The sequence below is a fragment of the Leopardus geoffroyi genome, chromosome B4 (genome assembly GCF_018350155.1).
Source record: "Leopardus geoffroyi isolate Oge1 chromosome B4, O.geoffroyi_Oge1_pat1.0, whole genome shotgun sequence".
NCBI lineage: Eukaryota > Metazoa > Chordata > Mammalia > Carnivora > Felidae > Leopardus > Leopardus geoffroyi.
The window spans coordinates 70468465-70495280 of NC_059341.1; the positions used below are offsets into that span (position 1 = coordinate 70468465).

Genomic DNA, 26816 nt, shown 5'->3' on the forward strand with positions numbered 1-26816 from the left:
CGCGCGGGCCACAAAACGCTAGGAGAATTATGCAAGGCCACCTCTTAAAGAAATCATCTCCACTCAGCCCCATAAACGTGATGTCAGCAAATGGCACGTTTAACCAAGTTCTCACTTGGAAGGACTCATTAACATGAGAATTCTCTTCTTCGGACTTTTCCTGCATTTCGCAGTGATTCCTACTGCTTAGCGCAGGAGATTTATTTTTATCGGTAAATAACAGCGAAAGAAATGGTGCCGGGTCTTGGGATATACTTAATCAAGTACATAAGAGTTTTTATAAACAGGTTAAGTGAATATCATTATTCAAACACAAGAAGGTGCCTCACATTTAAAAGGCCAATCTTGTTTCTGAGCTATTTCTAGATACACTGAAAGAAAGTGAAGTTTGACATTAATTGTCTACAGAAAGGACCAAAAGAAGCAAAAACAGTGCCTCAAAGCAAGCCAAAAAAGAAATGATAGGTTAGTATAATCAGCACCTGAGGTATGGATCTCTTCTGAACTACAAGTTTTAATATCTACAATAGTCTTATCACAAGGTGATAAAATGCCAAGGGAGGGAGAGAGAAAGATGCATTATTTAAATACTTAAGAGTTGTGTCAGTTTATAAAGTGCTGTTAAATAAAAGCAACTTAAAATGGTCACTGGTTCCTTAGGTATCCCACCTTTTTATTAAGATTAAAAAAAAAAAGAATCCTTGAACCACCAGGATTCCTTGGGAGAGTGATTTGTAACATATATGTTTCTACAGTATTATTCAACTGAACAATAGTCCATTGTAACTGTGATTTAAAAATACACAAACAAGTTGCCATAAATAGAGCAGCCAACAACTCCGTAGCCAGTTTCTGTTATCTCTGCCTTAAAGCATGGCAGCTGCTGAGAAGCTCCCTTTTTAAGTTATTGCTTTAAAGTGGCAGAGACAAAAAAAATTTGTGGCTCTGTTGGTAGAGTAATTTGGAAATACCGCTTCAAACAACAGGATTTGTGATTCAAATAGACTCTTTTGGCCAATTCAGGGTCCAGTTTTGAAGGCTGTTTCTCAACAGGTGTGATATAGAGCTCCTCTGGCCCTCAGGTTGTGTGGGGGTTTGCGGAGGGTGGATGGAGGACTTCCAAGGTTACCACTTTCCTCCCTGGACCTGTGAAATTAGCCGTGAAGACCTAGGGCAGATTTCCTTTTTCCTATTTCATTCTGTTTGGGCTTCCTCAGGGACGTCATCAACTGACAGCATCTATAGGACAAAAGTGCAGTCAGTCATGGACTTAAATGAAATCCTAAACTATCATATCATTATGATAAAGGAAGTAGCAGCAGACCAATGCTTCAAGCCAGGTGGATCCTTTTTGAAACAGCTTTTAATTTGTTTAATGTTCATTCGCTTTTGAGAGAGAGGGGGGGAGAGAGAGAGAGAGAGAGAGAGAAAGGTGTGAGCGGGGGAAGGGCAGAGAGAGGGAGACACAGAATTCGAAGCAGGTTCCAGGGTCCGAGTCGTCAGCGCAGAGCCCAACGCGGCGCTCGAACCCACAGACCACAAGATCATGATCGGTCGCACAACCGACTGAGCCACCCAGACGCCCCGGAAACAGCTTTCAAAGGGCAGCTACACATCAGCCAAGGCCACAAACCGATAGCAACACTTATCAGTATTAAATGTCAGCCATTGTTAAGTGTGCTTCCTCTAAGGCCGTTATTTGTAAATACTGTTTGTTACAATTTCAGCAGGTACTGTCAGCTTTATTGCCTATTGTCAGTGTTTTTAGTGCTGAAGCACTTTGGAGAGAGTTAAAAGCTTTTACTAATGTTCCAACTGAATGCAACAGACTTTGGTCTGGTCTGAAAGGCATTGTTATCAGCAAGGGTGAACTTATGCAGGATGGGAAGCAAGGCCCCCAACCAGCACCCTTTTGTTTCAGCCAGGTGGAATATTCATTGCTTGCAGATCACACTTGAGGGGAGGCTGAGAAAGGAAGCCCAGAAATTCACAGGACTTGGTTCCCTCATCCCACCCTGGTCTCTGCTGTACTGTGACCTCCTGAAAGAGGCCTTCTCCAATGTTCCTAATCCCCCAAGTCATCCCTTCCTCTGGTTTGCGCTATTCACATCATAGCTCTTAGCTCTGATTGACATTATTATATGCCTAGTTGTTCATGTTTGCTTTCTTTCTCTTCCCCTAGAAGGCGGGGACTTCCAGGATTCGCTACTGTATTCTCAGCACCTAGAATCACTCCTGGCACATAGCAGACAAGCTCAATAAACATGAGTTAAATGAACAAATGAGTTTTGGACATTCTTCTCAGGCCTTACAGATATACCATACCTGGGCAAGTAACTCCGTCTCTAACCTAAAACCACACTGAACTACAGTGTCCTAATGGAAGAGACTATGATGGGGGGGGGGGGGGGGGAACAAAAACAGAAAAATGCCAAAGGCAAAGAAATAAAGAGGCAGCACTTTGTGTGTCAAATGCCTGCCAACTCTACCGGGTCTGGAGGAAAGAGATAAAGGACAAAATATAAAGCAAACCTTGGTGCTATTTCTTGGTTCTCCTGGGATTTGTATATAGTGACCTTAAGGTCTTTTCTGTTCCTTGCCTCTGTTTTTTCATTTGTAAAACAGACCTGGGTTTTAGTTTGAACAGTAAGAGGTGCTCTTGGTCCCAGACATTTGGAAGAATTTGTAACTAAAGGTCAGAAATCTAGGAAGAGCCTATTTAAATGATTCAGTTTCTTAATAGAGAAGAGAGACCAAGGGCTCTAATAGTCATCAAGTGACATCTCACTCAGTAAATCTGAGGGGCAGCTGGCATATGTAATGTTAAGTAGGGTGACAGCTTTAGTCTTCACTGACAGCATGGTCTAGGACAGCAGTTCGGCTGTTCTGACTATAAAGAGATAGGTAACTAAAAGAATCTCAAGTAACACCTGTATGTAGGATGTAATTTCTAGTTAAAATGCCTTTTAAAATAATTTTTTTAATTGCAAAATCATACAACAGAGTTGATGACAATCTATGGGATCCTACATCTTGTCCAGATTTTTTAAAAAATGAGATCATTTTTCAAAAAATAATCATAATAATTCATCATCCTTGTTACCACTGAATGTTTAGGTAAAAAATTTTTTTCTTGTTAATTTTAAACATTTCTGTTGTACCTCAGATTGGACAGGTATACCTAGTGGGTTACTATATATTTGCAAATTCTAGTTACCATTAGCTGAGTCTCTAGAGCCTTCTTCCCCCTGGGAAGGGCCCCAAGGCAGATATCAGCTCTTCCTAGAGTTAACAGGCATTACGGTGTTTTATAATAGGTTACAGTTCCTCTAGGCCTCCAATTACTCTCTTCGCCCTTTGATTATATTTAAAGCAATGTGATTAGAGAGCACTGGTTCTTTAACATTTTCTACACCCAATCCCTCTTTAGATTTACTACTCCAACCCTCCCAGCTTCCTGTCTGTCCCCTCCCCCAACTCGTACCTCCTTTGAGAGTGATGTGACTCCTCCATCCAAGTACCCTGATGTGCTGGGCTCTCAGGAGACTGAAATGTCTCTTCTCTGTCAATTTTACTCGCTCTGTCACACTGGGATAAATCACTTCTCTAAGGTATTCGGGTTTTTTTTCATTTCTAAAAATGCTAGTGTTTGGGGTTAGGTCAATGGTTAGAACTTTGGAAGAGGGAACACAATCCATTTTTCAACTAAAATAGGAACCTCAGTATACAAACAGAGGCAAGGGAAAGTGTTCCGTTGAAGCTCAGGGTTGGTTTCAACCCAAACCCCTCCCACAAATACCTACCCCTCTCCCGACCCCCCCCCCCCCCCCCCCCCCCCCCCCCCCGCCCTCCCCCAGCAAGGGCTTCCAGGTCAGCCCTCAGGCTCCTTCACCCGGGAGCTAGATGCTCCTGGAGCCTCCACCAGTTCTAGTATTTTCTGAGTCTCTTAAAAACTCAATAATAGCTGCTTAGGACACTGACGCCAGATAGGTGTTTCCAGCTGCGATGCCTGGAGTCCACAGCCCAGGCTGGGAGGGAGAACAGGGCATCATCAGATCCTTTCATTTCACTCGTGCTCTGGCTTACAACTTGCGGTAAAAACGGGGCAGCTATCTCTGCCCACCCCCTCTCCCACCTTTTCTGAAATGCCCCTTCCCCACACCCAGGAAATGTGTGTTAGTTTTCATGGACAGATAATTAAACTAGTATTCAAGCATCTTGACTTTAAGTTCTTCAACTTTCTCGACTCCTGTAGATCTGTGGTTTAATACAAACATTCCTCAGACTTCACTACCAACATGTTAAGGAACGAAGAATTAATTTTCCGATAAATACTGACAGATCTATAACATAAAGATATCAAAGATATAAAGACACATCATGTAGTATGATCGCATTGTTATAGGCTAGTATATGCACAGCAAAACTATTTAGAGGACTATAAATACCAAAACCATACATACCAAACCATTAATATGGTTTCTAAGGGAAGGCAAATTATAGGAAACTGTATCAGTTTTTAATTTGCATTTGTAAAATAAATGTATTTTCATACTATTTATAACGTTTTTCTTTTTATGAGGATCAAATAAAACTTTTACAGGTTAAGAAACAATAAAGAGAATATACTGCAGTATTACCATAAGGAAGAAAATCTCTGAAGCCGAAAGTGGTGCTCCTGATTTAATTATTAGTTGATATGGGAAAAGACATGAACACATAATTCCTCTCCTGTACCTTCCTGTCAGTCACAAACTTTAATAGTGAGATCCCTGCTGCATTTATTGACAATACTTTGGGAAGGGGCTGCAACAGTCCCACCTTCCCAAGGACTCACAAGTATTGGCTCAGAAGCTGCCCCAACTGAGGCCTCCTGCATCCATCCGCTGAGTCACTGATCTATTCTTTGGTTGACTCAAAAGATATCTCTTGAAGGGCCGCACTGTCACACCGAGATCCTCCCTCCCCTTGAGTTAAGGATTTCCTATTCTAAACTTCATATTCTCTTTGTATCTTGATTTACTTCAAAAAGAAGGCACAGGAAAATACACAAGATGAGTGGGGCAAAGAGTTTCATTTTTTGAAACATGCAACACTGTGATTACACTACTGTAAAAAGGTGGTTAAAATTCTAATAAAGGAATAAGAGGAAATGCTGACCAATCCATTCTGGAAGATCAAGGAAGTGTGGAGGTGGGGGAAGCTTTGATCCGGGCCTTTAGGATTAGAAGGAGTTGATCAGGGTAATTACTGGAGTGGAGTTGGGGTAGGGAACAGGGCCCCCGGCCAGGTTGAGCCAATCAAAGCCTGAGGACCAAGGGAGGGAGCAGCTCCTGGTAAGCCCATGGTAATGTGATAGGAGGACTGGAAGGTAGGAGGGAGGGGCTGGAGACTGTGCCCAAAGGAAAGCAGCCCTTTAAGCTACTCTAGGGGCTATGGGAGCCACAGAAGTTCAAGCAAAGAGGTACGTGATTGTATCTGTGCCCTAATTAGAGGGAGGGCAGAAAGAGCAGTGCAGGGAAGCTAGATGGGAAGAGCTTAGGAGCTGCCTCAGCAGTCAAGGGCAGAGAAAACCAGACCATGTGTCTGAAGGTGAAGGAACCGGACTCTGTGGCGGCCCGTTGTGTATGGTGGGGGTTAGGGAGGCAGATGGGGTGCGGACATTCCTAAGTGAATCCACATTCCCACAGTTTACTTGAAACAGAACCGACAGTTTAGCCTGGATGTGAACTCTAACTTGAAATAGCAAATACTTTTCACTGCCCATGGGAGACAAACTCAAGGTGACCTGACGGATTTACATTTTTTTATTTTGAGTAATCTCCACATCCAACGTGGGGCTCAAACTCATGACCCAGAGATCAAGAGTCACACTTTCTACCCAATGAGCCATCCAGATGCCCAGGATTTACATTTCTAAGCTCAAACTTTATCTTCCTGTTGATAGTCACCTTTAAAACACAGCATTTACATCCCCTAGTGTTAAAGAGCTCAGAGTCCATCACTGTGAAAGAAACAGGCACATGATTTTCAGGTTGGAAGATAATCTATGTAGAAGAACTACCCAACTCCTACTACAAAGGTCAAAATGGCATTGAAAATGACACTGGTATGTTAAGTGGGGGGTCTACAATCTCGCAGTTCATGTTTTATACAAAACATCTAAATAATAGATACTGCTTTGTCTTAAATTTTAAAATTATGGAGCATTTGCTGCTTTACTTCATGAACTACATATGCAAAGCTATTTTGCAAACCTATGTATTTTCTCACGCTATTTAAACTCACCACCAACTAAAATGGTTGATTTTCCTCAAGGGAGAATCTGGACCAACAATGGCATGCCAGCTTTTAACACTGTTACTGTGTGCTGAATTAATCAAGGTGTTCTTAGAGAGGTGTCAGCAAAGAATTGTTTCAAGCAGCCAGAAGCCTCTTGCCAAAAAGAAAAAGGTCAGCAAAGTTTTCCATAACATTTCTTTATCTTATCTGAGATCCCAAGTCCCTTTCTGCAACCGTGGGAATTTAAGCGAGGTGATTTTGTAGTGGAGACTGGTTTACAAGCTTTAATTAGATTGTGCCAGGGACAGGATTTGGAATTCACATTGTTCTGTTGGTCTTGAATCGCGTAGTTCCAGATGAGTAACTGCCTTTTGATAGAAGTTACTTTTAATATTTCCTTTGTCCTTTATGCTCACAGCAGTAGTCTCTTCAACACTGAGTTTACACTGAATTCTAGAGGGGCGAAGGGCAGGGAGCCTGTCTGTTTTGTTTAGTGATAGATACACAGGCCTGGTGTATCAGGCACGTTGCCTGGTACATACAGGATTCTCAGTAAATATTTGCTGTCTTGTTCACATTCAATTCTCCACAGAACCTGACTCAGACCTTGCACATACAGTACTCCTTTTTATATCTCAACGATCAGTCCATTGATTCTGTTTTTCTTTATTTGTATTTGTTTTAAAAAAAAAAAGTATGTCAACTAATTTGAGGTTAAAAATTTCAGTTTTAATGTTTAAAGCAATCTTGTGAAGTTTATCATCACTTAGGTCATTTATTCTTTTTGGCTTATGAGATCTGATAGGAACACTAACTGGCTAACCTGGAATCTCTTTAGAAAGCCCAAATTTCTTTTTCTTTTTTTTTTTTTTAATTTTTGAGAGAGAGAGAGAGAGAGAGAGATGGCAGGGGAGGGGCAGAGAGAGACAGAGATAGAGGATCAGAAGTGGGCTCTGTGCTGACAGCAGCGAACCTGATGTAGGGCTCGAACTCACAAACCACGAGATCGTGACCTGAGCAGAAGTAGGACGCTCAACTGACTGAAGCACCCAGGCGCTCCAGAAAGCTTAAACTTCTAAATCATGTGCCCCACCTACCTCCAAACCAACACCTGACATCCTCCTCTGTTCCTGTCTCATTCTGGTACCACCAATACTCTGAGTAAGCCACCAACCAGGCCCTCCTGCCTGCCTACCCTCACTGCGTTACTTATCAGGTCTTTGTGTCTTTTCAGTTTCCCGGTTGGCTCTGTCCCCCCTCCCTCCGAGGCTGCGGCCACTGCCACTCGGGGCTACCACAGGAGCCTGGCTCGTTTCCTCACACCGTCACCTCTCTAGTCATTCTCCTTCCCTTGACCACCACAAATGTGACCAGCTTCATCCTGCTTTAAAGTCCCTTCTTCACAGTTCGCCCAACATCTCCACGGCTTCTTGGCAGTGAAGGCCTCCATGTCAGCCCCTGGGGACTTCTCCAGCTCTATCACCACCACCTGTCTTACTTGACCCTGGACTCTATAACTGCTGGCTTCCAGCCATATCGTGCTGTTTCATGACCCTTTGCCTAACCTGGCTGTTCCCCCTCTGTGGCTCTGTCTAGCCACTCACTGTGATCTGCCGGCTACCTTACTTCAGGACACGATTTGCTGTGGGTCCGGGAGATGTTCCCTGAGCAAGGGCTTCTAGGCTGTGCATCCACTGCTGCAGGACGCTCTGTATGTCCTTAGACTCCCACCTTATTCAGGTGAGTCCCACCACCCAAATTACAGCTTATTTTCTTTCCTAATCAGAAATCGTATGGGACACCTGGATGGCTCAGAAGGTTGAGCATCCGACTTCGGCTCAGGTCATGATCTCCCGGTTTGTGAGTTCAAGCCCCGCGTCGTCGGGCTCTGTGCTGACAGCTCAGAGCCTGGAGCCTGCGTCGGATTCTCTGTCTCCCTTTCTCTCTGCCCCTCCCCCACTTGTGCTCTGTCTCTCTCTCTCTCTCTCTCTCTCTCTCTCATTCTCTCTCCCTCTCACAAACATAAAAAAAAATGGTATCCACTGGAGTGATGTGATTTTCTTCTCATTGGCACACAGCTTTGAGATAACCCAGAAGTGTTCCTTTCCACTCAGCGCCTACACCAATAAGGGTGGGCTGGAGCCACTCTTTTGGTTAATATCAGTGTATGGAAGAGACACATTTTTGAGAAATAGACTTTCTGGTGTTTCTAGCTCCTTCAAAGAGCTGTCCCAACTGCCTTCATTCTCCTCCTGCCAAGCTCAGCCCCACACAGTTCAGTGAAACAGTCATGATGGACCGCCGGATCAATGGAGACCACAACACACGATACCCTCTCTTGAGTTGTCACAATTTTGAGTATGTCGGTCTTGTTTCTAGAGCAGACGCTTCTTGAGAGCACCATCTCCCCATCACTGTTATTTCACAGGACTGAGCATAATGAAGATGGCTTGCTGGAGCAACCATTGTGATTTTGATAAAGTGCAGGAACCAGGCCACAGGAGTGGACTCCTCTCCTGTCAGTCAGTTGCTGACGTACTGCCCCCTGCACTGGCATGACCTGGGGTTCCATGTGCACAACTGTCTGATCCGACGCCCACGCACACAGCTCCAAACCCAACCCTTTAAGACACAACCAAATCATTAACGGCCTGTTGTGGGCCACACTGAAGGACTTTTAAGACACAAAAATAAATGTAAAGTCATAGAAGATCTATGCCATCAGCCCTGGAGAATGAGGAGCAGTGAAATTGGAAGTTAGGTTCCTCAGAGACAAATCACAATCCCCGGGCTAATGGTGGGAGTGGCTGGTCTAGAAAGAGAAGAAAACCAGGATTTTCAAAGGAAAATCTTTCTCTGAAGGTGATCGTGGTGAAGAAGCTGTTTGTCAGGGATGAAAGTGAGGTCTGAGTGGATCTGGAGGCTGTGAACATCCTTAGCCCCCTTGAGGGAATGGGAGCTCTGTCTTGTACCATTTCACTGAGTACCTGCTATAGGGCTTGCATTTCAACCAATTATCAGTAACTTCAAGAGAGTGGTGGAATCAGGATAGACTGAGGAATCAAGTATGTGCCAGAATTGTGCGTCATTTTGACATACAGGGTGATGTCACTACATCTTCTGTGGTTATATATTGAGGAAGAACCCAGTAACGCCAAATGAATCTCCCTTATTATTATCGTTACAGCAGCTATAACTTTGGGAGGACTTGTTTGCTGAGCACTGTGTTGAATCCTGTACAAATATCTTTTTTAAAGTCCTTGTAAAAGCAGAAGGTAGATCGTATAGTCCTCATTTTACAAATGAGAAAAGTTAAGGCAGCTTGCTCAACCATCCTAATCATCAGCAAATTAGTGCAAGATCCCAGATTCAAAACCCAGTCTGACATCAAAGCCTGTTTGTTTTTAAAGCAGAGCTTTTTATAAATAGCAAAATAAAATGCTTTGCTTTCCCCAACTTGTCCCTCAGCAACATCATCAGAAAGTAGGAAGAAAAATTCTAGAAATTTTAAGTATCATGTTATTTTGGGTTGAAATGAAGCAGTACTTGTGAGTCACTTAGCGGGGTTCAATGACAATACATCAGTTCGCTGGCCTCTAGGACCAAAGAGTCGTACAGCTCAAAGGAGTTGCACTCCCCAGCCCCCAACCCTAGAGATCCTCAGACAAGTGAGACCGTCAGCTTTTTGAAGCAGTTCACTGCACCATTTTAATTTCTATAGATGCAAAGTCTGTTTTATTGTTCCAATACAACAAAAGTGGCCTGTATCTGAAGGTCATAGATACAACAGTGGCTCTGTCGCCCATTAGTCCTTACCAGTGTCAGGGCGTACTAAGCTCTTACTCAAATAAGGTTTTCATTCTCAGATGGGTTCAGCAGCCCAACCATCACCTCCTCAACTTACAGGCAGATCACGCTGAACAAAGAGCAAACCGTGAGAATGGTCCCGTTTGGAAGTCTGTGGGTAACCCATTCTGAACGCATCTCACATGCTCAAGGCAAAAGGCACTGAAATAATACAGCCATTAATAGATGTGTCAGACAAAACTGATTACACCTCAACTCCCAGAACCATAATACATTATGTATATGTACACATATTTATACTAAGGTCCTTCGGTTCAGTTGCAGCAAATGAAAAACAAAGACAACAGAATTAATACTCTGGCAGCATTTCTGGGCAATTCTAATTGCCAGTATGTCCCCCAGTAAAAATTTCTTGCAGATGAGCCCAAATAATGGGAGACTATGAGGACTCATATGACATCACAGAGGCTTGTAAAGACAATCTGCTTCCCACTGAGGGGCAAACATTTTTACTTAACATAAGCGCTAGTTCCAATTTAAGATGGCACACTGCATTTTTGCTTACGTAACGGACCAAACCAGATTTCCATTATCAACCATTTCTGAACTTTTAGCTTCTCTTTCAATAGACTCTAACCAGATTCGAGGAATCACTGAAATGATTCCCTTTTCCTTTGGGAAAAGTATGTTTGGGAGGGGGAGCAACTTAGTGAAGACTGGAAGTATCATGAGAAAATAGTTTGATGAGGGCACCTGAGTGGCTCAGTGGGTTAAGTGTCCGACTCTTAGGTTCAGCTCAGGTCTCATGATCTCAGAGTTGTGAGTTCCTCCCCCACCCCGCCCCCAAGGGGCTCTGCATGGACATCATGGAGCCTGCTTGGGATCCTCTCTTTCCCTCCCTCTGGACCTCCCTGCTGCTCATGCACATTCTCTCTCTCTCTCTCTCTCTCAAAAATTAGTAAGTAAACATTAAAAAAAAAGAAAATAGTTTTATGAAATATGATGTTTTTAGCCTCTGACGAGTCAAACTTTTTTTTGAAAGAATCCAATGATATGCTTAGACAACCTCTCAAACGGAGCCAGCACTCAAAGATAAAAGAGGAAGGTGAATTCCTGCACAAGCAACACTTAATGATCACTTTCCAAGAACCTTTAAGATGACCTTCTCGAACCCGCAACTGTGATCCCTAAGAGCTTTCATGAAGTGCACCATATTATTTTTGCACTATCAGGCAAATTTAAATCTACAGAAAAATGTCACGCTGCTTCTCATGTTTAATTAAGAGAGTTCTTAAGGAGAATAAATATGATGATCGCATACATAAATATTTGTAATTCTTAAAAACCTGTACTAGGAACGCTGGCAGTATGATGCCAATGCTATCTAATAACAAATTTGATTTATAGTAGAATTATGGGGCACCTGGGTGGCTCAGTCGGTTAAGTGTCCAGCTTCGGCTCAGGTCATGATCTCGCAGTTGGTGGGTTCGAGCCCTGCGTCGGGCTGTGTTCTGACAGCTCAGAGCCTGGAGCCTGCTTCCGATTCTGTGTCTCCCTCTCTCTCTCTGCCCCTCCCCCGCTCGCGCTCTGTCTCTTCAAAATGAATAAACATTAAAAATGAATTTATAGTAGAATTATAAGGGGAAAAAGAATTCCAGATGACCACTCGTGTGCTACCTAGACTGCACATCTTCTGGGCATTATAAGGAAAATATTTACTATAAACATTGCTAGGAGAAACTAAGAGAAAGTGGGCTGAGGCCTCTGCCATGTTATTGCTAGGAATCTGCCAACAGGGATGGCAGTTACGAGCCTCACTGGGCAGATTCCTGGTGGCAGTTCTTGTCTTGAACAGGGGAGGAACCAACAATTAACTTACAGAATGACCTGGGAATGAATGGACATATACAGTTCTGTATGATTTTTCCCAGATGGTTTTACATTTTAGATAGTTCTTAAGGGCAAAACTAGGGACTACTTAACCACAGTACTTAAGAAGTAATGATTTTAAAAAAAATTATTTGCTTCTCTTCTTTCTACTTCCAACTATCAGGGACTCACATTTTGTTCTGGAATGTATTTTTAGGGCAGATGGGGGAAAGGGGCCAAGTTTCAGATGCCTCTTTTCTCTATTTCTTTCCTTTGCTGGAAGGTTTTCTTTATGGACCTTTCAGTCTTGGGTTTCCATAACCTCCTAATGCAAAACAGGCAGGGTAGGAGGAGCAATGAGTACAGCAAACCGCACGTTGCTTTCCCTTTTTTCCTTTTCTTTTCTTCTTTTCATTTTTTTAATTTGGAGGGGAAAAACCCAACTTACAAGAAGAGTATGCAACTTAGCAGTTAAACCGAAATTAAAGATGTTTTAAAGATTTCTTAACCCCAGTCTCGGCCATCTTGTAATATTTTAAAATGTAAACTGAAACACGTGATTGTGATAAACTCCGAAGCAATCAGAAGATGCTGAGACCATGGATAATAGCTTACAAAACTAATTTTGACTTAGGGGGCGATCTGAGTATTTTCACCTACGCCAAAGATAAGAGACACACTAAAAAATTAACTTTAAGGATTTCACTGTGAAATCGACACTAGGGCATTCTGAACCCCGGATTAACAATCTATATCTGGGCTTCCACAGACGTGCATAAATTATTCAAAAATTTTATGGCTCAATTCAGCTGTCAAAGAGAAGAGCCTTTTGACAACACTTCACACCTGTTACTGATCTAGTAAAGTCCTGGGCTGAGTTACTCCCACCTGGGATGAGCATGTCCAGACTTCCCTCACACTCATTTTACACAGAGGGACAGATTCTTTGGAGTACCGGGTAGTAAAGAAATTAAGACACACTAAAACCCTTGGAATTTTCCCCAAATGGATGATCACAATGCAGATCTTAGCTAAGGAACTGCTGAGAAAGGAACATGGGCCTCACAAGAGATGGCCTATTTACAGCTTTCATGCAACACACACACACACACACACACACACACACACACACACACAAGACAAAAGATTAGGAACCACTGGCCTCAATATCTGTTCCGCAGAAAGGACCAGACAACCAAAAATAAATAAAAAGTAACAAAAATTATGCAAGTGAATTTTTCTTCTGAGTCTTATAGGAAAACGAATCCCTGAAATAATCAAAACGCATCAGAATATTCCCAACTGCTGGGTAATTCTCAGCTGTGGGCATCTCTGATTAACCCCAACACCTTCTTCATACCTTAACTCACTTGACAGGGAGATGAAGGCTAGGTCAGGTCTCTGGTTCCTGTAGCCTCCACAGATCCCTCTCTGTGGTCCTCCTATTATCTAACTGCATGGATTCAAAAGAGGGTTCTGGTTATTGAATTATGTGACAAAGGGGATTCTTGGGAAAAAGAGGTTTGAGACAAACACCTAGTTTAAATTGAGTCCATGGCAAAAAAAAAAAAAAAAAATCAGACACAAAACCCCACTTGCTCACAAAAACCATAGGTGGATTTTAGAAGTTCCAAATACTAATCCCACTGAAGTATCAATTCTGCTGATGGTTTTCTAAAAAGGGAAATGAGATGCAAAGAAAAGTGGGGTCTTAGGAAAAGTCTACATCATACAATATGAGGGTACTTAAAAAGCAAGGGATGGGAACACTTGAGCGCAGATTTCTGAAAACAGAGCCAGGATCGGCTCAGAGGCGCGTCTCCTGGACAGGAGTCCTGGGAGAGGCGCCAGGAAATGAAATTTCGTGGGCAGAGTGGGAAAATCGCTCTGTTATAATTCAAGTGTCTTTAAGGAGAATGTTCTGACGAGGAACAAAAGAGTACCTGCCTCCAAAATAAGCACATTATTGGGCAGAAAATATGAACAGAACGAAGGTCACTCTGGAGTTGATTCCACAGACAGGTTGCTTCTCCCTTTTGGGGGGATGCAAGCTCCGTACGTACAGGATGGGGCCATGCTAACGTGCTCTGGACTATGTTGAAAATACTGAATGAGGATTGCATTAGTTAAGACTTTAGGGCTGCAAGTAACAGAAACCCAACTAATTTAAGGAGAAAAGGGGTGGGGAGTGATAGTTTCCTGGAGGGACACAGAAATGTCTCTCAGAAAACACAGGGCAGGAATGTAGCTGAGCCTCAGAAAATGGCTGCAATTCAGAAATGGAATCCCTCAGAAGTCTAAACAATATCCTCCCTCCGTTTTCTGTCCCTGACTCTGCCTGGTTAATGCTTTAGGCTTCTGTCCTTGAAAACAGGACTCTGTGTATGAGATTCAAAAATGGTCACCTCCCAGGTTTTGGGCTTAGAATCCAACATGACTGCCTGGAATCCACCCTTGACCATGCATCCATGGGGACAGATGGATTTGAGCTGGGTGTGTGTGTTTTGTAGGCTGCAGGCCAATAATTCCCAGTGAAGGTGGAACTGTTTTGTCCTGAACAGATATTCCACAAGTATCTATTCCATGGATTAAAAGTTCTATTTGTAGAATGGGGCAAGACCTGGCATTAGATATTATGGATTGGAATTAGGTTATCTATACCATTGTGGATTAAACCGCTACTGATGCTGAGCTGGCTGGCAATCTCCTAGAAAGCCTTAAGATATACAGATACCTGGACTGTTCCCTATAGATGCTGATTCAGTAAGTCTGAGTTAGGACCCAGAAATCTGCCTTTCTTACTGTCTCCCTAGGTAACTGCAACTTGTAACCAGGTTTAGGACTGATCTATAGGATACCATTTGCTTTGGTGAACTAGCTCTCCTAAGATAATGGTAAATTTGTGTAGTGAGAATGAGGAGCTACTTGAAGTTTTCATTGGGTGGTTGGTCAATGGAAAATTCTACCTGGACACCACAAGGTCTTTGATATTGCTCATGAAGCGGTCATGCTGATGAGTGAACCTTAGATCTCATTCATGAAAGGCTCTGAAAGGATAAATGCTGTTTTAGGGATTTGACCCACTTTAGTTAGGATGTCTTTCTCAAATGAAAGTTAACTTCTCTTTTATTATATTAAGTGAAGCTGTTCTTTTGGTCTGGCTGTGTTGCTGGTTTTATCCATAGAACCTTTGAAAAATTATGGTTTCTCAACAACTTTTGTAGAATGGGTTAAAAAAACCCACAAAATAAGAAATGTAAAGACATTTCAGATGTAATATTTACACCCATTATTTTGGGGAAATGCAATGCTTAATTTTTTTTTTTTTTTTAAGGTTTATTCATTTTTCAGAGACAGAGAGACAGAGTGTGAGCAGGAGAGGGGCAGAGAGAGAGGGAGACACATAATCCGAAGCAGGCTCCAGGCTCTGGGCTGTCAGCACAGAGCCTGACGTGGGGCCTGAACTCACAGACGGTGACAGCATGACCTGAGCTGAAGTTGGATGCTCAACCGACTGAGCCATCCAGGCGCCCCAATGCTTAATTTTAATTATGCACCTTTTTTGTAATTACAGCGCATTTCCTACATGTAAACTTCACTTCCCTGAAGCTTCTTTTTCGTTTCTTTCCCTTTTTTTGAGAGAGAGCATTTGTGTGTGAGAACGGGGGTGGGGGGGGGAGAGAGAGAGAGAGAGAGAGAGAGAGAGAGAGAATGAATGAATGAATCTTAAGCAGGTTCCACACTCAGCACAGAGCCCAATTCAGGGCTTGATCCCATGACCCTGGGATCATGACCTGAGCCAAAATCGAGTCGGATGCTCAACTGACTGAGTCACCTGGCGCCCCTCCTGAAGCTTTTGAGGCAAGCTTCCCATTGATGTAAATTAACTGCTGTCCTGGTGGATAGGGCTGCTGAAGCTTGAAGGCTCCTGGGCAGCTGCCGTCTACTGAGTTCTGGGTGTTCACGAGTGTCCCAGCACATAGACACATAGCAGGCAGATCACATGTCATGTGGGGGGTCAGGGGATGTTTACTGAACATACTAAGCAGATCAAGTAGTGTAGACAAAGCAGAAAAACAGTAAATCGCATGACCCTTACAGACATAAGCTGGGACCGTGTTTAAAATTTTCCAAACTAAACAAACTCTAATTCACTTAGGGAGTACTACCTTCTCCCACAACTTGCTACTTCCCCCAAAGTGACAACCAACAATCCAATCTATTCACAATTGTGTCTCTGGCTCTCCGCAGCTACAGTATTTTTCCTTCCTTCTTGCACCAGTACTACAGATTTTTCTCTTGCTTTTCTGATTTGTCTTATCGCATGGGAGAATTTTTCTGCCGCTATTGTTATATTGCCTGCCGTAGGGAAGACTTCTTCTGGAGGAACTAACCTTCATTCCCCACCACACCAGTCAATGAAGGTTGCAAACGCACCAAGCAGGCAGAACTGAAATGATGCTGATGGATATTTCAAAAGCCACATCTGTGGAAAGAGAAGATGCTCATGGCCAGTCACGTGACACATGACATGTGAGGTTATCACCGGGTTGCCTCGCAGTATTGACGGTATTAATTTTTCCTCATTAGCCAGAGAACAAGGTAAATACATATCTGAGGATACATCCCAGGATTAGATTACAATTCCTGTTCCCGTGTGATTTTTATCAGGGTATGAAATTCAATTATGTCAATCTCATTGAATTAATCCATCAATTTGTCATTTTGGAGTTTTACAAAAGTTAACTATCTAAACAAATGAAAGTATGTGTCAATGATGATTGAGAACACCTTTTACATTTTTAAAAATTCACCAAATGATCATAGTCCTTCTTTTGTACTGGTTATAGCGAAAAATGAAAAGTATGGAGAATGTGGTTCTGAGGGAGGGAACAGGAAAAGCGGAAGGGGGTGGGAGGTTGGCCCTGGACTATTTCTATAAAGGACCCTCCATACTCATACTGCTTAAGGGCACTATGAAGTTTAGTATATGGCAATAATCTTAGCGCAACATATTTTCCTGTTAGAATATCCTGTACCACTACCTTGAACTTTTTTTGGCTTAACACTGAAGTATGTCTGAACATTATGTGTAATGTAATTCCCACAAATGAGCTACTGTTTGGAGGGGGAAAAGGCAAGTGGTAATAAATCTGTAAATCCCTACTACAGTTTTCAGGATCACCTTTATTGGTCTGGCCTCAACAGTTTTATACATAGGTATATAATATATACCAAATTAGAAATGTAAAACCCACCAACGGATCTCATTGATAGACAACCGTTGCATAAAATAGCTTTATTCTTTAGAGCTCTGTGTGTTCATTAGAGAGCTATTATAAATAGCTTTATTGTTTGTTTGTTGTTTGTTTAAAGGAAAAATAATAGAAATTTGCTTTAGGTTAAACATTTTGGAAATGTCTCAAAATTGCCTGGCTTCAAACACAGTTGGGCAGAGAAGTACTAAGAGCATTAAGAGAGAAAAAGCATCGAGTGGGTGCACTTTCAGGGCCATAGGAAGGCTGTGGTGCTCCACTCTTGAGCCCGGGATGAGGAGGGGGACCGGGCTTGTCACTGTACCTCTGCTTCTGCCCACGACTGCCTGGAAGACCTGTACCCCACCCTTCTGGGCCTCAGTTTCTCATCCACAAAACGATAGATGATCTCTGAGGCCTTTTCACTGTGACACCCTGTAATTCTCTGATTTCTTCTGTCTAGAAAACCTAAGAATGGAGGTCAGCTGTATACACAAGGGGCCATTTTAAACCAAAAGGCTGTTTTAAAATTCACAGCCATACCCCAGAGGGGTGAAGTAGAAACAACTGCACTTAGTTGAAAGCAACAGCCTGCTGGTGGTGAGCACTGCTCTCACAGAGAAGACCACAGACAGGGATTTGCCTGGAAGGCTGAGCAGCCACAACAATCCTTCCTGACTTCTTTTGTCTTTAGGGTTTAGACTATATAGAACTGCAAATGAAAGTTCCCAGGCATGTACCCTAAATCTCTTAACTCATCTGCAACTCCTTAGTCTGAAATGGAAAATTCTATTTTGGGAAACTGTCTAGAGATGTATTTAGGCTCACATGAAGGGAAAGATGGAAAGCAAACTTGAACATAAAATGGGGAAACTCTCACAGAACTGATGAAAAAGGAAACAAATTCTTTCTTTAAAGCACACACCAGAAGAAAGTTCTAAGGAACTCAAAAAGCACCTGTCACTTCCCTACTATATCCCGTTCAGCCTTTAATTACCTGTGTGATGTCTGCAGTCACTTCAGGGCTGGGAGACTTCTGAGGACGGTGGACAGGACTGTTTTGCTCAGTCCTGCCTCCAAGAACTAGCCCGACACCCGCCAGGCAGGGACTGACAAAGATTTGTTGAGTGACTGAATGGCTGAATGATGAATGCAATTAATTTTATGAGAATATCCAAGATGGGGAACACTCAGGATATTAGAGTCAATTAAGAAATGACTACCATTTATTCTATTTTCTTCTGCTTCCCATTGTACTCATGACTTTTCCTAAGAAATAATTCATGCCTTTTGGTCTGAAAGATCATCAAAATCATTTCTCAGTTGGAAAGCATAACATTCTCTTGAAAAATTCTTTAATTGGGCTTCATCTGTATTTTATTCCTGGTATAACTAACTTTTTAAAATGTGTAAGCAAATGAAACCCTCCAAGTTGATGCTATTGTCCCCCAAAATCTTCATTGAGATGGTGACTTGGAAGGCTTGCATTTTGGGAAGAAAGGGGCCCATACCCTGTGTCTGTGTTATTCCAGAAGAGCTTGAAAAACCTTTATTTACATGTCTAGCAATGACACTAACCTGCTCCTAAGAGCTCTAATAAAAAGTTGTGTGATAAAAATGCCAAGGCTTGCTTATCTTAAAAGATCCTTCCTAGTTCAAAGGGTTGGTTTCACACCAGGGTCCCAAGTCTTATCAGCTGGCGCTTCAGAACTTTGCCATTGTAAAACAAAGGATGCCTCCAACTGGCATGACAATGGTACAATCACCAGACACTTCAAAAGAAGCAGGCACTGCACAGGGGATGCCCTGAGTTTGCCCCTCACTGTGATGTTTACACACACCTTCCAACAGCTCATCGCACAACAAAGGCCAGGCAGGATAGTCAAGGGCACCGTGCCTGCAGAGTAGTCCAGGACTCTCTGTCTTTACCAATAAAGCCAGGGGAAAACTTCAGTTTAAACACCATTTACTTCAGAGGCTGTGTTCTCAAAAGACAGAGTCTCATTATTCTACCGGGGTAAGGAAGCTGCTGGGGGTGTTGGGGGCGGGGGGGGGGGGCAGTAAGGGGGAATGCAGTTCAGCTTCAGGGGCTGCATCCTCACACATAATTAGAAAGGGAGAGAGAGGGAGGAGAAAGAAATGCGTCTGCTGATAACCCAGAATAAGCTGCAGGTGTCCACACGGATTTTGCAGACGGGGATAAAAATCAGAATAAAAGACTATACTGGCTTGCAAGATGCAAAGAGAAGCCTGCAGGTATATGGTTAACAGAAAGAAGAATTCAGTGAATTCCCTCTGAGGATCTGGCCTCGTGGCGGAGGCTCTGACCTGCCGGCCTTGTTTGTCTAACTTCTCTGAAAATCAAAAACAAATGCCTATTTTCCCAAGTCAGGGCCCACTGGGGAAGAGGTATGGAAATCCAGTATCTGTGAAAATGATTTAAAAGCTGACCTTTGAGATTCCCCAGCCTTTTCAGAGGGGATGTGTATTAGAGACATATATAAATAGTATTATTTCAAAGAAACTCAGGCACCTGGATGCTGGAAGCAGGACACTAAAGGGGGAAAAGAAGGCTAAACAGGGATCTCTTCTGGATCAAAGGTTAAGTTGTAAGCTTTTCTTTATTTTTCAAAGTTAGTGCCTGTGCTTTGTACACTCTAGGATCCTGAGGGTGTTTTCAAAACAAGCAAACAACCTCCCATGATTATAGGGAATCCTTTGTATTTTGCAAAGAGGCTGGTGGCTTTGCTAAGGACCAGAAAGACTGTGAGGTCTATGACACTAGACTCTACCTGGGTCTCCTTCATAGGATCGCTCTGCCCTCACTGGGGTTGTGCTTTGCCAGCACCCTGGCCTTAGTTCTTTTTAGGTTCCTGTCTTTGCTTCAACCCTAACGAGGGGCTTAAATGCCCAACAAGATGGTCCTACTCTAAACCAAAGAAAAAGTTCAGACAAAGTTGCGAGAGACATGGATGGATTTTTTTTTAATGTCAGGAAATATAATTTCAACATTTAAGTGAACCGATCCTATTTAAAATGCATCCCCTGCCCTCTCTCTGCCCCACACTCATTATCTCTTTTTCCTGAGTTATTTATCTTCATTAGCACCTCTTCCCATCTGACAGATTATTATTTTACACGATGATTTTGTTTGGCCCCTGCCCCGGGCCCCGCCCCCTGCACCACTAGGTATGTAAGCTCCACAAACAAAAGGATTTCTATCAGTTTTGTTCATTGACGTAGCTCCAGAACCTGGTGCATAGTAGGTACTCAGTATTTGTTACATGAATGTGTTTAGGCAGCTGTGCTGGGCACTGGGGTGTGTACATGAAGAGCTGCTCTTTGCCTTGAAGTAACGCACGACCTACTCCCTGTAGATTTGTATATATCTTCAATGCTTTCCTCATTTTTCATGCCTCTCTCAAAGCTTTAATGCGTCTCTTTTAAAAAATCATTACATAGTAAAACATGGATCCAACGTATGTTAGGAAGCTATTCAATTTGGTACACGCAACAGCCCCCAACCATAACCATTCCAAAATGCATTTGCCGCTTTTCAAAATCCTTTGAGGCATCATCATTGCAATAAAATAGTCCAGCAGTTGTATGGTATACAAATATATCCCCAAATCACGAAACATTAATGATCTAATAAAAGCAATTAGTTTCAGGTTGCAGCAACTGAAACTATGTCTTCTATTCTGGGATTTAGAACCTTTTATTTTCTGCATTTCATATTTTCCTCTTGAGTGTTCCAAGAAACTATTGGAACCCCCACCAGATAGTTCTCTTATCTATGGTTCTTCTGAGGGAGAAGAAAGACCCTGTTCCTCCTCCTCCTCCTCCTTCTCCTCCTCCTCCTCCTCCTCTTCTTCTTCTTCTTTTTCTGAATCTCTTGTCAGTGTTCCCATAAGAAATAGTTATCCAAATACAGCTTAATTATTGCCACAAAGAACACTTCCACTAACGCATGCAGACCAACAGAAACACCTTGGGAAATTCAAGGGCTGATGAGCTAAAATTAAATCTGAACAATTTATCTATTACATGTTGTCAAAGGACTTATCAAATTGAAAGATCCACAGTACTAAAATGAGAACAAAGTTTTTTTGCCCATCTTGGCTGATTGCATTTTTTAAATTTCTTTTTAAAATTTAGTTTCATTGGAATTATAGAAGCACATAGTTTAAAAATCAAACAATTCTAGGGGTGCCTGAGTGGCTCAGTTGGTTAAGCATCTGGCTTCAAATCAGGTCATGATCTCATGGTTTGTGAGTTCAAGCCCCGCATCAGGCTCTGTGCTGACAGCTCGGAGCCTGGAGCCTGCTTCGGATTCTGTGTCTCCGTCCCCTCCCCTCCCCCACTTGTACTCTGTCTCTGTCTCTCAAAAATAAATGTTAAGAAAAAAATTTAAATCAATTCTAAAAGGCTTGTTTTGAAAAACATCAGTCCCATTTCTCTCCTATTTTGCTTCCCCAAAGCAACCACGTTCATGCTTTTTACTCTTTTACTATTTATCTCCATTTACTCTGGATAGCACAGAGATATTATTACTCTGATTTCTTTTTTGTTCTTTTGAAAATGCATTATCTGTTAACTTTTTTTTTCAAAAAATTTTTAAAGTTTATTTATTTTGAGCGAGAGAGGGCGAGAGAAAGGGAGAGTTGCGAGAGGGGCAGAGAGAGGAGAGAGAGAATCCCAAGCAGGTTCTGCACTGCCAGCACAGAGCCAGATATGGGGGCTCAATCTCACAAATTGTGAGATCATGACCTGAGCAGAAACTAAGAGTTGGATGCTCAACCGACTGAGCTACCCAAGCGCCCCTATTACCTTCTATCTTCACTCTCTCCATGGGAGGTAAACTTGTCGAAACCTTGCATGCCTGCTACTTCATTTATCTACCCTTAACTTCAAATAACGCTATGGTGGACTACTGAATTCTATGCCAGAACTGATTTCTCCTGAGAATTCTGAAGGCACTGCTCTGCTGTCTTCCGGCTTTTAGTGTTGTCACTCTGATTTTTCATCCTATACATGAAACCTGTTTGTTTTTTCCTCTCTGGAAGGTTGTAAAACCTTTTATGTTCCTCAAATTCTGTGAAATTACCTTCAAATCACCTTGCGGTATATGCCTTTTCAAACACTGCACAGGGTATTTGGTGGGACTTTGAATCCAGAAATCCATGTCCTTCAGTTCAAGAAAATGTATGGAATTATTTCTTTGATGATATTCTTCCCTTCATTTTCTCCTCCTACTTAGATGTTGGATCCCTGAACCAGACTTCCACTTTTCTTACCTTTTCTCTCCTGTTTTACATTTCTTAGTGTTTTTATTTTACTTTCTAGGAAACTTTCTACATAGCAGCTTCCAAGACATCCAGTGAATGGCTTCTGTTTCTTCTCTTATTTTTCATTTCCAAGAGCTCCTTTGTTTGCCCAAGAATATTCCTTATTTGTAGCTTTCTGTTCTTGTTTGCTGGGTATAATATATTCTCCTTTCTCAGATGATATTAAATATACATATATGTAAGTGTTTTTCTCTCTGGGTGGTATCTATTGCATCTGTTCTCTCCCTTTCTCCCCCCCCTCTCTCTCTCTGCTCATTTCATATTAGCTATTTCTTCTGATGTCTGATGATCCTTAGCTATCTGTTCATATTTCACTAAAAAAGCTGATTGGAAGCTATCTGTACTTGTGAGGATGGGGCCAGGGGAAGGGAGATTTTTGATTCTGTCTTCATTCTAGACTGAGATTATAGGTTGGCTGTTTCTTTGGGGAATCCCCAAGTCAGTATCTTCAGTTTTGTGTTATCTTTACCCCCTGGTTAACTAACCAGATTCTCCAGAGAAGGCTTTCCTGTCTACAGGGTAAAACCTGGTGGCAGGCAAGCTGAGGCATGTTACCTGATTCCTCTGGTTTGGGTTAGTGCTCCTTCCTCAACTGTGCCTGCTGCCTTACAGCTGAGACAGCCTCTGTCTACTCTCACCCAAGTATAAAACTTCTTGAGCCTTTTGGGAGTTCTATGGTATAACTCAGGTTGCTTTTCAACTTTTTCCACTTCTACATTGGGATCTGCCTCCTTGGGTCTTCTAAGTCAGTTACTAATTATCCTGTTGCCAGCTCCAAAATCTGTTATTTTCTTCTTTCCCATTCTCTTCACCTATGTGGGTTATCTTCTCTTAAAAAATAATTTATTTACTGGCATTTTAGTAAAATTTTGAAAGAGGACAGAGCTAAATATGTGTATCCAGTCTGCCATCTTTTTTTTTTTAAGTTTATTTGAGAGAGCGAGAGAGCGTGAGTGGGGGAGGAGCAGAGAGAGAGGGAGACAGAGAGAATCCCAAGCAGTTTCCACACTGCCAGCGCAGAGTCTGACACAGGGCTTGAACTCATAAACCACAAAATCTTGACCTGAGCTAAAAATCAAGAGTCAGATGCATAACCAACTGAACCACCCAGGTGCCCTGGTCTGCCATCTTTAATCAGAGGTTCCTATTGCATCTTCCATGGGCTAGACTTCAAGGTCATCCTCAATTACTAGCCTCACTGCCTCCTCCAAACTTAATGACACCTTGCAACCCCTGAGGTCTGAGTTTGAAGGGAGAGGGAAGGAATTTCAGTTGATAAAAGGCAAATGTGTCCTTAGATACTTAACAGGGCATTTAAGAAGAAGGATGGGTATTTTCTTTGGTTGTCTGAAAGATTTGTCTCTTCTACATAATAGATAGATTTATTTCTGCACATCACATAGACATGAATTTCCGGAGTTTGAAGCAGGAATTAAAAAGTCTCAGGATATCTCTTGTACACTTGACTTTGTAATTCTAAAAATAAGAGAATTTAAAACCCAGCCTAATACATTTCTTTCATTTCATTAGCATGAAAAACTGGTTTTACTGTAAATATTGGCTAAATTAAAAGCATCAAACATTTTTGAGGATAGATATCTTGATAACACTATTGCTTGCCTGCAGACAAGAATGATTTTTTATATTCCAGAGAATTTCTCATTTTTTTCCAACTCAAGTGTCTTTCCCTAACAAGTGCAAACAATAAGTATACAACATGCTGAAATCCATATGTTGTAGATTTATTTTTTAACGAAGCAAAGTTATTTAAGTTCTGACGCTAACAACAGCTGCCATCTTAATTTGAAAGTGCTAAAAATAGCTCAGTGGTCCTTAATTTTCCTATATTTGTCCTTGCATCTGTCTTCCAGTTTTAAAAGGAAAACACTCTTGAATTCACCAATATAAAAGTTATGAGATGAATCTTAATCCTATTTTCATTTAAAATTGAACTGTATTCAATATTACCATCTAGTTAAATGATCTTGAAATTTATTTGGCAGTTATTTTCTGACTGATGCAGGAATAACACATCTTCCATTTCTCAAAAAACTAGCGATAATATCCCCGTCGCCTCTGATAAACTATAAATTGCGCTTGTTAACAATACAATCTTGGAGCCTTGGTTCATTGAATAGCTTTGCCATTCATTCACTAGCTACGCTACCTCCCAGTGGTTCCACTTCCTGTGCTGTAAAATGGGGGCAATAATAGCACGTACATCATGATGCTGTTGCTGTGGGCAATAAGGTGATAACACATACAGAGAACCATGCCTGCCACCAACTTCACTGTGGCTTCATAACTGATAATTCTCTGCTTTATCTAGGACAGTCATATCTGAGATGTTGAAAGGAAGGGTTACATCATTTCTCACTTGTGGTACATGACCCTCAGTGAGTAACAATTATCATCTTTAACACTGAAAAATGTCTTCAACGTGACAAATTCTTCATCGCGTTTTCTTGTAGCATTTTCCAGGGAATGAAACTGTTGCCTCCACTGGTTGTTACCAGGTGTTTACTGCATTCGTAGCACTAGCCTTAGACTTTTACCAGATAGAAGAGCTACTTCTGACCTTTGTGGTTCATTGCACTTGATCAACTCCATCCCCTTCTCTGATGTTGGAGAGCAAATACTGACCAATGGTGGTGATGGTAACAAAACAGTGTTCCTATACTTAGTAAAATGGCCTATTCTTTTGATTAATCCATTGCTGGGTTAATCTCCATAATTCCAGACCAGTGATGTGGTAGGTGAGGAAGCACCTCTGAAGGAGGAAGGGGTGAGGTGAGGTTGGGTCCCTTAAAAACAAAGCTGAACTCTGACCCATGGCTTTGAGTGTTTTAATCCACTAACTTTATTTAGCAATTCAAATAACATTAAAGGAAGTCCTATGTGGTTAGCAATACAGGCATCGGCTTTAAAAAGCAGTTGAGAAATACTGATCTAAACACTATAATTTCGCAGTCTTCCTTCTCCCCACCAGCTGGTGTATTTCAACCAGCAACACTGCCTGCCCCTACCGCTGACCTGGCACCCGTCCCCACCACCACTGCTCAGTGTTGGGTAACCGTATGTCTGTCCCCTTTTGCTCTGGAAAATCTTAGTTTGTGCCTCTTTTCCAGGTAAAATTATTGACAGCACCCTCTTTGACCCTCTCAAGTATCCATGTCTGGATGATAAATTATAAGGTCACCCTGCATCTATGGGTCACCAGATCTTTGACGGGTCTGCAGTTATGGATGTAGGAGAGTGATATGGAGTCTCCACGGGAGCACCAAGGAGTCCCTGTTACACACTGGCAACTGAGCCTCTCACCATGCTCTTCCAACATAACCTAGAAGGTGCAAAAGGAAGATGTAAGATCTTGACACACAATGTCCATGAGGACACTAACAGATAGTGGACTTTGCTATTAGGACAGCCCTGAGTTAGAATGCTGACTGTCCCATTTACCAACTTCATGATGTGGGGCAAGCCACTTTATTCTCTCTTAGCCTCATTTTCCTCTACTATGCACTGGGAATGTAAAACTTCCATCATTGAGTTGTGAGGGAGATTAAAGGAGATGATGCATGGAATGTGCTCTCAGCACAGCGGGGAGATATCGTGAACAAGATCAATGTCAAAGGTCCTTTACATTGTCTTAATTGATGGAGCCTTCCCTTTAATTCATGTGTTAGCTACATTAACCTAACAATATACTTTCTTTTTTTTTTTAAGGTTACTTTGTTTTTTTTTTTACATTTATTATTTTTTATTTTTGAGAAAGAGAGAGAGAGAGACAGCATGAGCAGGGGAGGGACAGAGAGAGAGAGGGAGACACAGAATCTGAAACAGACTCCAGGCTCTGAGCTGTCAGCACAGAGCCCGATGCGGGGCTTGAACTCATGAACTGTGAGATCATGACCTGAGCCAAACTCAGTGCTCAACCAACTGAGCCACCCAGGTGCCCCTATATGCTTTCAATCTGAAAGATTTTTAACTTAAAAAAAGTTATTGGATTTAGGTAGAGCATCAAACCCTTGATTGCATTTGGTTAATTAACAATACAGTGAGGTATTGCAAATCTGAACATAGGTTTCAAAGAAATTTCAGTATGTGCACAATCTGACTCAAATATAATGTCATGATGTGGTAGTGTGTGCTTCCATTTACTGAGAGAAGGACAAATGAGGAAAGATATACCATTTATATTATATTATATTATATTATATTATATTATATTATATTATATATCATATATCATATC

The 26816-nt window shown here is 42.0% G+C and overlaps 1 protein-coding gene across 1 annotated transcript in view; it reads right to left on the bottom strand.

The window, feature by feature from the left end:
• The window catches only part of PRICKLE1 (prickle planar cell polarity protein 1), a 111971-nt gene that overhangs the window by 21128 nt on the left and 64027 nt on the right, over positions 1 to 26816 (bottom strand). The gene's annotated exons all lie outside the window — the stretch shown is intronic.